Consider the following 16,011-nt stretch of genomic DNA (forward strand, 5'->3'; position numbering starts at 1 on the left):
ATTGAGAGGGCCACTTCATCACCGTAATCCCTTTTTCTCAAACCAATCTATTGAAGCTTTTGACGTATGGCGTGGTGCATTGTCTTGGTGAAAGATTACATCATTTGGAATGTTATTAAATCTTCTAGTCAAAGAAGTTTGTTAAACCTGGTCCAGCATGTTATTAAAAAATGTGGAGTCCATTCTGCCCTCACAGGTGTACAATATTCCAGTACCCTAAGAAGCCATACAGCTCAAAATCATTATACTTCCTCCTTCAAACTTGATAATTGGAACGGAATAATCAGGATGTGATGCCTCTTCTTCCCTTCGGCGATCATAAACCGCTCCATGGGTGCCAAACATATAATGAATAAAATGCGAATTTGTTACAATTTTTTAAATATATGTTATGTATCTGTATTCACATAAAAAATTTACTCGTTATAAAGAATCCTTGATATATGATAGATATTTCTTTGATATCAGTACTATGTGTCAGAATTTAAGAATTCATCGGCTAAAGCTGTTCACACAGGTAGGCACACACACACACACACACACACATTAATCTACTGTTTTATTTATATAGATAATTATGTTATATGGAAAAGGGCCGTCTCCTTTCTATGTAAATAATAAAAATATTAGATAAGTGAAAATGAGATTAGGATAAGCCTAGAATCGAACTCTCTAGGCAAATTTAAGAAATGGAATGTTAGAAATTTAGTCTAGTGTTAAATTCTATTAGAATAGTTAAATATTGTTTATATCGGAAAAAAGAGTTGATTGTCCATTCTTTTAGAAATCGGAATATTAAAAATGTCAGTAAAAGAATGAACAATGCAAATTAAATTATATTGTTTAAAATAGGTTAGATTAGAATTGAGGATTCTTTTGTTTGTCAAAAGTGTGTTTGGACAAACATATGTAAAGCCACATGAAATTGGTCACGTTTGAAAAACACACTTCTGACGGCATAGACAAAGGACATTTTTCCATATTATGGGTTCGGATTTTAGTCAGTCAAAAAGTCAGTCAGCAAGATAGCCCGTCAGTTGGTCAGTTGATCCGTTAGAAGCGAAGGGAGAACATTTAGACTATGAAGATTTAAATATGAATTCCTGACGTCATCGACCGGTCAATCAGATGAATAAAGAAGTCAACATTATTTGTAATTGTTGTTTTGTGTCATCCTTCATCACGAAAAACGTAATGTGTTTATCATTTTATAATGAACTTTGTGTAACCCTTTGAAGAACATGTATCTCTCATCCTCTGTGTTAAGCACAGTGCATCATATCAGGCTCTCCTCTAATGTGTGTTAAAAGAACTGATATATATATATATATATATATATATATAAATATAAATGCCTTCTCCCCCTCATCATCAGTATCGTCATGTCTGTATTACATGAGTCTCGTTATATATGTGCCTAATATGAACGCTCGTCATCTTAAATTATGAAGCCCCTGCTACACAACAATTATTTCACTTTCTATTTCTTATAGAAATAACTAATGATCTGCTTTTGTGTATTTTTGTTGAATTCTCCTATACTATAGACTAGTCTAAGTATATTAAAGCAACAATGACTATTATATAGACGTGTACTAGTAAGGAATATTTAAACACTTCAGATGATCATATAATCATCATATGTACTATATCAAGTCGTTACTCTTAACACCTCTGAGACTAAGCATCACTTTATGTCAACGCTCAGAACTTTGTTCTACCACAGTTGAAATAAATGGCTTTCCGAAATAGAGCACTTCTTATTGATAAAATCCCAGGACTGATTTTAAGTCAATACTTCATATGAAATATTTAGATAAAATTTGTTGCACAAATTACTAGAAACCTCTTGTAGAAACGCCCACTAATTAGCATATGTGGGTGAACAAGATATTGATAAAGGTATCAAGTCAGCAAGACCGGGGAGCTGTGTTCGAATGCTGGATAGGCAAGACGCATGTGCCGGTTGCTCCATGAAAGACTTTAACACGCCCTCTGCCGGACAATCTTCCAACTGCAGTACAACTGCACCTTTGTAAATATGTATTATTTTTTCGTCTTAATATATTTGTTTTACATTTACTTTCTGCGTTCGTGTTGTTATTGATACAGACACAACAAAAACATTCCCTTATATACCTGACTTCTGATGCAGTGCTCTCTCTATAGGAGGAAGTTCCATACACATATTTTTTTGCATTGAAAACTACAAAATTGCCTTCGCAATCTAAGGTGTGACATGTCCTCTTTACCTCCGTACAGCTCCTTTCTTGTAAGGGATATATTTTTCGTCATGCACTTATCTATTGACTTTCTTTTCCTGTCCCACCCATGGCTTACTTGGCCTGGTAAATAACATTTTATTGGCACTTTTGAAACGTAGTTTAAAGTTTGAGATACTATAATATTTTAACAAAGCCAACACGAATAAAGTATTTATTTCCCCTGAGAAAATAAATGATCAAAGCTTTTAACTTTAGAAGTCCCTTTGATGTTAGTTAAACACATTTTTGTTAATCATTTTTCCGTCGGAGATAGAACATTTTCTCAAGAGGTGTGAATCGCGGATAGTCTGATGGCACCATGATTGAGCTAAAATCTCTGATCACTGTAAAGCATTAAATGCAAAACTCATCTAACTCCAACCAGCGAAAAAACCTTTTTCCTCATCTGGACACCTAAAACGAAATTTATATGAGAAAAGTTTCTATCCGAGATTTCATGTTTGTAGAACAGGAGATTGATTCTCTGCCGTTTATCACATAGTTATCTTCAACTAAGATTTGTAGAGACGTTCAGGTATTTTAGCGTGTTCAATCCTCCTATTGTATTATTCATCGTCCAAATGAAACTCCTAAGTCACCTTTAATCTCGAGTGGCTTTTGGCCCTCAGAAATGAGCACTCATTTATATAAAATTGTAATTAAGTAAAAAGTATGATAAAATATTCAAATATCTTTTAAATATGCTTAATTATTCAATTTTGAAAATGTCAAAAATCGCACCCGTTATTTCATTACTGTATATCATTTGGATTCGTGAAAATGTACTTATCAGCTGTGAACTCACAGTCACTAAATGTTAAGTCTTTTATATATTTATAAACAATGGGATCACCATGCGTAAACACATGGGATGCTTTGTCTGGAAATTATATTTGGGTCGTCTTCATGTCAAGCGCTTCCTTCTTCAATATATTTCATGCACAGGTCATTGAGTTGCGTATCTAGGCGCAGCATATTCATCTTTCTCAAATATCGAGAGAGCATAAATACTCGTTTTGAGGGCCCAAATGTATCTTGGATTCTAAGGACAGATTCTGAGTATTTATTTCCAGGATCTACGTTCAATGTTTTGCTCGTTTCATTTCTTAATCTATTCCAACTGTTCTAACGATTATAAATTTTTATGGGTTTAAGTATTGAAATGATTTAGGTAAGCACATTCATCTATTTAAATAATCCAATGAAAAACAAAATATTTCAGTGGATCAAAATATTTTCAATTGGTGTAATACCTATTTTAGTCTATCGAAGAAACCCAACGTTTGGAACAAAATCATTTCAGAATTAAAATGTCATTCATTATAATGGTTTGCTATCTCCGGTTCGACCAGACTGCGCAGCCCTGACATAAGCGTTCTTACAACAGTTTTCTAAGCTTTATCAATTCCGTAGTTGCTTATAAAAAATTGGAAAAGCGTATTTTTGTTATATCATCCATAAAAGATTGCTGGCATGGTTGTTCAACACAACCCACCTTTCCTAAATATATTAGTGGAACCACGGCTAATGCTATTATTTGGAATTTCCTCGCCGCTCCCTTTTCCCTTACTATACCAATATTTAAGAATTAAAATGTAATACAAAAAACATATTGCTGTTCAACTTCTTACGTAGTATTTTCTTGTAAATATAACTCCTTAATGATGTTTCAGTGGACATTTGTCTTATTTGGGGGTCAATTAATGTATTACAATAAAAGATGGAAAACACGGAAGTGCTCAAATTTTCAGCCGATTAATGAAGTCATTGCTACACCCTTAAAGTAACCTTTCATCGTAGCGACGACTCCTGACCTACACACTCTCTATCTACTTTGGACTATTTTCCGAGAAATACCTAATGGACAGGGACTTTGTTAAGAATCTTTAAATCATTGTTGCACTCAAGAATATCTGTGTAAAGGCGATTAAAAAATTCTCAATACCATGTTACGTTTACATGCAAGTTCATTTATTTGTTATGGATCAGATCCTTCGATTGTTGGCATCGGTTTTCTCTATGTATTTCCGTTAGAATTTTCTTTCTATATAGACTCCAACAGATTCTGCCCCAGAACTGCAGATCTTTGGAACTCCCTTCCGGGATTTTGCTTTCCCAACTGTGCTGATATGCAGAAGTGTAATGTGAACAAACATCTTTCTACTCATCTCCCTTCATAATGCCCCTGCTAATTAAGTCCCTGATAGTAGCCCCCTGCTTCAAAGTGGCACCGTGCCTTGTTTGGGGTGAAAATTGAATAATAAAAAAAAGACAACGTTTATGTAAAGGAGAGGCCATGTAAAACTTGTAAACATACTAAGAACAACTATTTATGTTGACTCGAACCTGACACATCCAGGTTGTCTGTATGTCTTCTTAATCCGTTAACACTAGGGGTTCGTTGCCAAGGAACATGGGTCGAGGACATTATACTCTATTGAGCTAGATAAAATGTCGGTATACGAAAAAAAAAATAAAAAAAAGCAAACAAAAAAAAACACATCCGCACAAAATGTACATGTCTTTAACACAGATCTACGCACAAAAAGTAAATAATTGTTTTTTTTTAATCACAAATTTTTAAATCATTTTGGGCCACCCTGTAGTTGGTGAGAAAGAAAACTGATGTAACGCAAATAATCTGAACAGGTGCAGCCGATGATCCGCAGGTGGTCGGAGAAAATCGTTTTTAACGGATGGGGTTTTGTGGAGAGATTTAGCAATCCGATGAAGAAGCATTAAGATGACTGAGTAAGAAATAAAAGAACATATTTTGAAGGTCGAGGGATTAAGACCATAGTTTTACATTTTGGCCACTCCAAGAATACTTCTCACAACGCATTAAAAATATCGCTTACACAGATAAACAATAATAAAGATTTCATCCAGTGAAAAATGTGAATGATTAAGGAAATCCTCTTTTTACCATACAATATTCTCAGATTTCATCAAAGTATAGAGATAATCTTTTCCCTGTTAACTGAGATATTGTTATTGTTCTGTGCAGCTACAGGAAGTGCACCATCTCAGGTTTTGTCTTCTCTTTTTAAAAAGAGGTTATTTTATTGCTATTTGCTTGAGGCGCTATTAGGGAAAAATACCGAAGTTTCCACAGGCATTTCCTTTTGCAAGCAAGCACTTTGCCCATCTTCTAATGCTCTGGCGCTTCAAATACCACATTCTAACCCCTGGGTAATCTCACTCCACTGTGGAAGGGAGATAATTAATATACATTTTCGTAAGACGGGCCCCGTGGGTCATTTATTGAAATAAATTAATTTAAAAAATATGGCATCGGCTGATCCGAGGTGAAATCCTCCGAGACCTATTGCGTTCACAACAATCTATCTAGATATGTGTAAAATAACTTGTATTTTTATAAATATTAAACTACCCGTGACCCGTTGGGTCAGTATATGCTATAGCTAGCTATGGAGTAGCTAGTATACAGAATCAATGTAGAAACGTGATATTCATGATGGAAAGAAAATATATTTTTACAATGGCGTAAATGGGTCAAGAATATATATATATATATATATATATATATATATATATTCCTTGTTACATAACAGAAACATTCCTGTGAAAGTATATTAAAATGAAAAAGATATAGATAGATTTTTCTGAGGCGTTTCAACATTAAACCTAATTATACCTATAGTATGTGTGTGTGTGTGTGTGTGCTTATCTTCACTTGATTTCATATGCATGATAAAAAAATTATTGATTGACGTTGTTAATTGATATTGTACAAGCAAGCGCGCATATTTTGACACGTACAAAAGCAGGCGCTTACTTGCTCATATAACAATGCCCACCACTTTTTTCATAAGGAACTAGATTGCTTAATATCTGGAAAACCACTTATTTATGGAAAATTTAAATGCGATCCTTGTTTTCAGCATACCCAAAACCCAGCTAAGTCGTCATTTCTAAAGAAAAATGCTACAATAAAAACCAATCACAAGTTTACCAAAACTTCTATTTTTATATTTTCTTTAAAACGCTACATTATATATAGTGTTGGTCATCCGTACCTTAAAATTTGTATGACGTTACTTCCGCGAAATGGTTTTGTAAACAAAGAAGTACGACTCTTAACGAAAACCAATATGGCATATAGAACGTATCATAATTCAAGGACTATAACTTTAGCTCGTTTTAAAAAGGTTAAAAATCTATTGTTTGCATAATCTTAAAAGTATTAACAAACATTTTCAAATAATCTAAAGGTCTTTAAACTGATAATTAGAGAAACTAATGCAATAAAATAGTTTAAAGCATTAAAAAACTAAAGCAAATACGCAGAATAGTAACTGCTATTACGTTTGGTTACAGTTTTAGTGAGAAATTTTCTTTTGAAATCAAAGTGAAATGAAATAGTATTTACCTGTTAAATGGTTTTAATTTCTTTGTTTTTTCTTAACCGACCGGTTAAATATGAGATGTCACTTATATTATCTTTGGTAGCAGTTACTTTGTACGCTTTTTCTTATGTTACATTTTAAAAAGAAAAGGTTAGATGCTATTATGTGTGACATTCCGGCATATTTCTGCAAGCATGCCTTTGTTTCATTACTTCCACTGTTTTCTAGACGGTGATAGCTGATTTGGCGTCCCCGAAGAAACATCTTCCAACAGATATTTTAACTGAATGAATTTATCACATTATTAGTATTAATATTATTAAACACATTTTCATTGAATGAAAATATTGCTAAAGATACTTCGGCAATATGATGTATTAGGTTAGTACTTAATATTTATTAATATTTTATATGTAAATACGCGGAACAATGCAAACAAATCTTATTTTTATTCAATGTGTAATATTGTTAACGTTATGTGAAATGTTCTTAAAAGTAAATTAATAATTTTGCAAATGTGTCATTAAAGTAAATTAACACTTTGCAATGTGTCATTATTACGCAAAACTACTACTACTAATACTACTAAAAAGGGGCTCCTTCAGTCTTTAACAGAATATGGATACTCACGAAGGGGTGCTTGCGCGTAACATTTTTGTGGCAGGAAGTACGCAATCTCCAACGACACTTCGCCTGAGTCGACATTGTTAAATACCAGTCGCAAGTGAAGTGTATGTACATGACGACTGGAAAGAAATGCCGAGATAAGCGGAGAGCACCTACAGCGCCTAGAATTCACAAATGGTCACCCATCTGGTACTGACCAGGCTGAACGTTTCTTAACTTCGGTGATCTGACGAGAACCGATGTGTCAACGCGATTATGCCGTACGCTACTACTACTACTAATACTACTACTACTACTACTACTACTAATACAAATTACAATACTACTACTATATCTACTACTACTACTACTAATGATAATAATAATAAGTGTATAATAATACTAATAATGCCCTAAGAATGCCATAAATTCGTGCAGTTTATGTATCTCTTGGAAGATCTTACGTCAGGGACATCAAATATTCTATAGAAAATAGCAGAAGTAATGAAAAATACATATAAAAAAAGGTTAAAAAAAGCAAAAGGCATTTACAGTTTTGTTTTTATTTCCATATTTTTAACGCAAAGAAAATACTGAAAAACTGAAAAAAAATTATTTGGGTATTTTATTATTTTAAATGGAAAAATGTAAAACACTTAAGCGGAAGAATTTTGTTTTATTTGTAACACAAACCAGTTAAAAAAAAATATTTTCGACTTAATTTATTTATTTGCAGTCGTTTAGTTTATCTATATACTCTTTCATTTTAAATCTATAAATCTGATTAAAAATGAATAAAATAAGAAAGAAGACATTCGGAAAACTGTCGGTTTAAAAAAAAAGTTTTTATGGCTTTGCAGAATTTTTGAAAGCGGGAGTCGTAAATCGGATAGACGGTTTAAACGCCCAAGCAAGATGATTTGAGCGTTATATTATAATAGATGTACTATAAACCGTTTACAATATACAGTACGCATTTACTGTAAGGTGACTATGACGACTAATGGAACAAGGACATGCTATCTCCATCGATTAAATATAGGGATACGTTCGTAATTTCAAACAGAAATCCAAGTTCGATAGAAATATTCATGATTTCAAGATACTTCTGGAGAAAATCACAGATTAATTCGGCTGAAACTTTGAGAATAACACTCAGTATAAGACCATTAGTCCGAATAATCTCCCTAAATTTGGTCGTAGAATATCTATTTATTTTCCATTTGCAGTAAAAATGTATATCCAACCACCTTAAGTGTCTGTGTTTACATATGATGTCAGATTTATCATACCTATTTCCTATTCTTAAGTGAATCCTTTTCCCATTTAATGTCCGTATGCACGGTTAAAAAAAGTTACAATGAATAAACTCCGTCCCATGTTTATCTTTAATCTCCGAAGGTGTTGAGTTTTATTTTTATGGAATACGTTTACACACTTCCGCCGGGATTCGCTAATTAGCAGTGAAATTATCCTACCGCTCAACCCCCAAGACCTGTCGCCATCTGTATATTTAGCCGCTGGCTAAATTCCTAATGAAATATCCAAACATGTACATTTGAAACTAAAATGTTTCAATTATACACAGGAAACGTTTAATTCGTATTTTCTTTTACATCTTTTCTTGCAGATTTATATTACAATAGATTTTTTTATATTACAATTGCTTTTTTATATTGCAATTGCTTTTATATATTACAATTGCTTTTTTATATTACAATTGCTTTTATATATTACAATTGCTTTTATATATTACAATTGCTTTTTTATATTATAATTGTTTTATATTACAATTGCCTTTTTATATTACAATTGTTTTTTATATTACAATTGCTTTTTTATATTACAATTGCTTTTTTATATTATAATTGTTTTATATTACAATTGCCTTTTTATATTACAATTGTTTTTTATATTACAATTGCTTTTTTATATTATAATTGTTTTATATTACAATTGCTTTTTTATATTATAATTGTTTTATATTACAATTGCTTTTTTATATTATAATTGTTTTTTATATAACAATTGTTTTTATATTACAATAGATTTTTTATATTACAATTGCTTTTTTATATTACAATAGTTTTTTTATATGACAATTGCTTTTTTCATATTACAATTGCTTTTTTTATTACAATTGTTTTATATTACAATTGCTTTTTTATATTAAATTGTTTTTATACTACAATTGTTTTTTATATTACAATTGCTTTTTTATGTTACAATGGTTTTTTATATTACAATTGTTTTTATATTACAATTGTTTTTTATATTACAATTGTTTTTTATATATTACAATTGGTTTCTATATTACAATTCTTTTTATATTACAATTGCTTTTTATATTACAATTGCTTTTTTATATTACAATTGCTTTTTTTACATTACAATTGTTTTTTATATTACAATTTTTTTATATTACAATTGTTTTTATATTACAATTGCTTTTTTATATTACAATTGTTTTTATATTACAATTGCTTTTTTATATTACAATTGTTTTTTATATTACAATTGTTTTTATATTACAATTGTTTTTAAATTACAATTTTTTTATATTACAATTGTTTTTTATATTACAATTTTTTTATATTACAATCGCTTTTTTATATTACAATTGTTTTTTATATTACAATTTTTTTATATTACAATTGCTTTTTTATATTACAATTGTTTTTTATATTACAATTTTTATATTACAATTGTTTTTATATTACAATTGCTATTTAAAATTACAATTGCTTTTTATATTACAATTGTTTTTCTATTACAATTGCTTTTTTATATTACAATTGCTGTTTATATTACAATTGCTTTTCATATTACAATTGCTTTTTATATTACAATTGCATTTTTATATTACAATTGTTTTTCTATATTACAATTACAATTATATATGCTTTTTATATTACAATTGCTTTTTATATTACAATTACTTTTTTTACATTACAATTGTTTTTTATATTACAATTTTTTTATATTACAATTTCTTTATATTACAATTGCTTTTTATATTACAATTGCTTTTTTATATTACAATTGTTTTTATATTACAATTGCTTTTTTATATTACAATTGTTTTTTATATTACATTTTTTTTATATTACAATTTTTTTATATTACAATTGTTTTTATATTACAATTGCTTTTTTATATTACAATTGCTTTTTATATTACAATTGCTTTTATTACAATTGCTTTTTTATATTACAATATATATTGGTTTTATATTACACTTGTTTTTTTATATTGCAATTGTTTTTTATATTAAAATTGTTTTTTATATAACAATTGTTTTTTTCATATTACAATATATTTTTTATATTACAATTGTTTTATTTATATTACTATTGTTTTATTTATATTACTATTGTTTTTATATTACAATTGTTTTATTTATATTACAATTGTTTTTATATTACAATATATATTGGTTTTATATTACATTCGTTTTTTATATTGCAATTGGTTTTTATATTACAGTTTTCTATATTACAATTGTTTTCTATATTACAATTGCTTTTTATGTTACAATTGTTGTTTATATTATAATTGTTTTTTTTCATATTACAATGTATTTTTTATATTACAATTGTTTTATTTATATTACAATTGCATTTTTATATTACAATCGTTTTTATATTACAATTGTTTTTTATATTACAATATATATTGGTTTTATATTACAATATATACTGGTTTTATATTACATTTGTTTTTCATATTGCAATTGTTTTTTATATTACAGTTTTCTATATAACAATTTTTTTTTTATGTTACAATTTTTTTTTATATTACAATTGTTTTTTATATTACAATTGTGTTTTTATATTGCAATATATTTTTTATATTACAATTGTTCTATTTATATTACAATTGTTTTTATATTACAATTTCTTTTATATTACAATTGTTTTTTTCATATTACAATATATTTTTTATATTACAATTGTTTTTATGTTACAATTGTTTTTATATTACAATAGTTTTTTATATTACAATTGTTTTTTTCATATTACAATATGTTGTTTATATTACAATTTTTTATTTATATTACAATTGTTTTTTATATTGCAATTGGTTTTTATATTACAATTGTTTTTTCGTATTACAATATATTTTTTAAAATTACAATTGTTTTATTTATATTACAATTGTTTTCATATTACAATTGTTTTTATATTACAATTGTTTTTATATTGCAATTGTTTTGTTTTATATTACAATTGTTTTTATATTACAATTGTTTTTTTTCATCTTACAATATATTTTTTATTACAATTGTTTTATTTATATTACAATTGTTTTTATATTACAATTGTTTTTTATATTACATTTTTTTTATATTACAATTTTTTTATATTACAATTGTTTTTATATTACAATTGCTTTTTTATATTACAATTGCTTTTTATATTACAATTGCTTTTATTACAATTGCTTTTTTATATTACAATATATATTGGTTTTATATTACACTTGTTTTTTATATTGCAATTGTTTTTTATATTAAAATTGTTTTTTATATTACAATTGTTTTTTTTATATTACAATATATTTTTTATATTACAATTGTTTTATTTATATTAAACTTGTTTTTATATTACAATTGTTTTATTTATATTACAATTGTTTTTATATTACAATTGTTTTTATATTACAATATATATTGGTTTTATATTACATTCGTTTTTATATTGCAATTGGTTTTTATATTACAGTTTTCAGTATTACAATTGTTTTCTATATTACAATTGCTTTTTATGTTACAATTGTTGTTTATATTATAATTGTTTTTTTTCATATTACAATGTATTTTTTATATTACAATTGTTTTATTTATATTACAATTGCATTTTTATATTACAATTGTTTTTATATTACAATTGTTTTTTATATTACAATATATATTGGTTTTATATTACAATATATACTGGTTTTATATTACATTTGTTTTTCATATTGCAATTGTTTTTTAAATTACAGTTTTCTATATAACAATTGTTTTTTATGTTACAATTTTTTTTTATATTACAATTGTTTTTTTCATATTACAATATATTTTTTATATTATAATTGTTTTTTATATTACAATATATATTGGTTTTATATTACAATATATACTGGTTTTATATTACATTTGTTTTTCATATTGCAATTGTTTTTTATATTACAGTTTTCTATATAACAATTGTTTTTTTATGTTACAATTGTTTTTTATATTACAATTGTTTTTTATATTACAATTGTTTTTTTCATATTACAATATATTTTTATATTACAATTGTTCTATTTATATTACAATTGTTTTTATATTACAATTTCTTTTATATTACAATTGTTTTTTTTTCATATTACAATATATTTTTTATATTACAATTGTTTTTATGTTACAATTGTTTTTATATTACAATAGTTTTTTATATTACAATTGTTTTTTATGTTACAATTGTTTGTTATATTACAATTGTTTTTATATTACAATAGTTTTTTATATTACAATTGTTTTTTTTCATATTACAATATGTTTTTTATATTACAATTGTTTTATTTATATTACAATTGTTTTTTATATTGCAATTGGTTTTTATATTACAATTGTTTTTTTCGTATTACAATATATTTTTTAAAATTACAATTGTTTTATTTATATTACAATTATTTTCATATTACAATTGTTTTTATATTACAATTGTTTTTATATTGCAATTGTTTTTATATTACAATTGTTTTTTTTCATCTTACAATATATTTTTTATTACAATTGTTTTATTCATATTACAATTGTTTTTATATTACAATTGTTTTTATATTACAATTGTTTTTATATTGCAATTGTTTTGTTTTATATTCCAACTGTTTTTTTCAAATGATTTGGGAGATAATACTAATCAGATTGGGCTGTCTGAAGAAAATGTCTTCCTTACATAAAATGCAGTAAACATTGACGTTATTGCCGGTTTTTCTTCCCTTTAAAAAACTCAATTATGTTAAGAAAAGATAAAAATAAAAGTAACAAATTACCTCTACAAAATAACATCAACCAAGAATTACGAATAAATATCTGAAGAAAAAAGAACATGAATTATGAAGAATCTTCTCCAAAATTACTGTAATCGGCATCAGATAATCTGAAAACGCTGATTTATAACGTAGTAAAGTCATAACAAATGAAAACGAATAAAACATAAATAATCTTGCAAGGAAGATAACTTACATCAGACACTCTTGGGTATCACATCATAAGATTATAACATACTAAGATTATAACATCATAAGATTATAACATCCTAAGATTATAACAAACTAAGATTATAACATAATAAGATTATAACATACTAAGATTATAACATAATAAGATATAACATACTAAGATTATAACATCATAAGATTATAATATCATAAGATTATAACATTAAAAGATTATAACATCATAAGATTATAACATCATAAGATTGTAACATCATTAGATTATAACATACTTAGATTATAACATCATAAGATTATAACATCATAAGATTATAACACACTAAGATTATAACATCATACGATAAAAACATCATAAGATTATAACATCCTAAAATTATAATATCATAAGATTATAACATACTAAGATTATAACATCATAAGATTAAAACATACTAAGATTATGACATCATAAGATTATGACATCATAAGATTATAACATCATAAGATTATAACATCAAAATATTATGACATCATAAGATTATAATATACTAAGATTATAAAATCATAAGATTATAATATACTAAGATTATAAAATACTAAGATTATAGCATCATAAGATTATAACGTACTAAGATTATAACATCATAAGATTATAACATACTAAGATTAAATCTTCAAAGATAAAAACATCAAAAGATTATAACATACAAAGATTATAACATCTTAAGATTATAACATCATAAAATTATAACATACTAAGATTATAACATCATAAGATTATAACATCATAAGATATAAAATCATAAGATTATAACATCATAATATTATAACATACTAAGATTATAACATACTAAGACTATAACATACTAAGACTATAACATCCTAAGATTATAACATCATAAGATAATAACATCATAAGATTATAACATACTAAGAGTATAACATCCTAAGATTATAACATCATAAGATTATAATATCATAAGATTATAATATCATAAGATTATAACATCATAAGATTATAACATCAAAAGGTTATAACATCATAAGATTATAACATACTAAGATTATAACATACTAAGATTATAACATACTAAGATTATAACATCATAAGATTATAACATCCTAAGATTTTAACATCAGAGGATTATAACATACTAAGATTATAACATGATAAGATTATAACATACTAAGATGATGACATCATAAGATTATGACATAATAAGATTATAACATCATAAGATTATAACATAAAACTATTATAACATCATAAGATTATAACATCATAAGATTATAATATACTAAGATCATAACAAACTAAGATTATAACATCATAAGATTAAAACATACTAAGATTATAACATCCTAAGATTATAACATACTAAGATTATAAAATACTAAGATTATAACATCATAAGATTATAACATACTTAGATTATAACATATTAAGATTATAACATCATAAGATTATAACATCATAAGATTATAACATACTAAGATAATAGCATTCTAAGATTATAACATCATAAGATTATAACATACTAAGATTATAACATCATAAGATTATAACATCTTAAGATCATAACATCATACAATTATAACATGCTAAGATTATAACATCAGTAGATTATAACATCATAAGATATAAAATCATAAGATTATAACATCATAATATTATAACATACTAAGATTATAACATACTAAGACTATAACATACTAAGACTATAACATCCTAAAATTATAACATCATAAGATTATAACATCATAAGGTTATAACATACTAAGAGTATAACATCCTAAGATTAAAACATCATAAGATTATAACATCATGAGATTATAATATCAGAAGATTATAACATCAGGGCAATTGCTCTTGACATATCTAAAGCCTTTAATAGGGTATGACATAAAGGTTTACTTCATAAGATCGCTAGCTATGGTATAGCTGGAAAAGTCTTCTCAATTATTAAATCATTTCTTTCTTATAGGTTCATAAGAGTAGTAGTTGAGGGGCAAAAATCAGAAGCTCACAGTATTAATGCCGGTGTCCCTCAGGGATCCATCCTGGGCCCAACTCTTTTCCTGATCTACATTAATGATCTTCCAAATCATATCCTTACATCATTTGTAGACATTTATGCTGACGACACTACCATTTATGGTACCACATCTAAGACAGTAAACGACCAAGTTCTCTCCAATTCTCTCTCCTCTGATCTTGAGCACGTAGTACAATGGGGAAAGGAGTAGCTGGTTACTTTTAATGCATCTAAAACCAAGCTTCTCTCTTTACATCATCAACATTCTAATCGACATTTGTCATCAATTGAAATGAATGGCTCCCGTCTTCAGGAGGCCTCAAGTTTTGACAATGTTCTGGGCTTGACCATTACTCCTGATCTTAAATGGAACACGTATATCAAATCTGTTGCCAAGGCCGCTGGAAAAATGGTGGGATCTTTCTATCGATCCGGTAGATATCTCATTGCTGATGCTATTCTCTATCTATATAAGAGCCAGGTACGTCCAAGGATGGAATACTGTTGCCACATCTGGGCAGGAGCTGCTAGAAAGGACTTGTC

The sequence above is a fragment of the Euprymna scolopes genome, chromosome 3, assembly GCF_053919585.1.
Source record: "Euprymna scolopes isolate OS-2025 chromosome 3, ASM5391958v1, whole genome shotgun sequence".
Taxonomy (NCBI): domain Eukaryota; kingdom Metazoa; phylum Mollusca; class Cephalopoda; order Sepiida; family Sepiolidae; genus Euprymna; species Euprymna scolopes.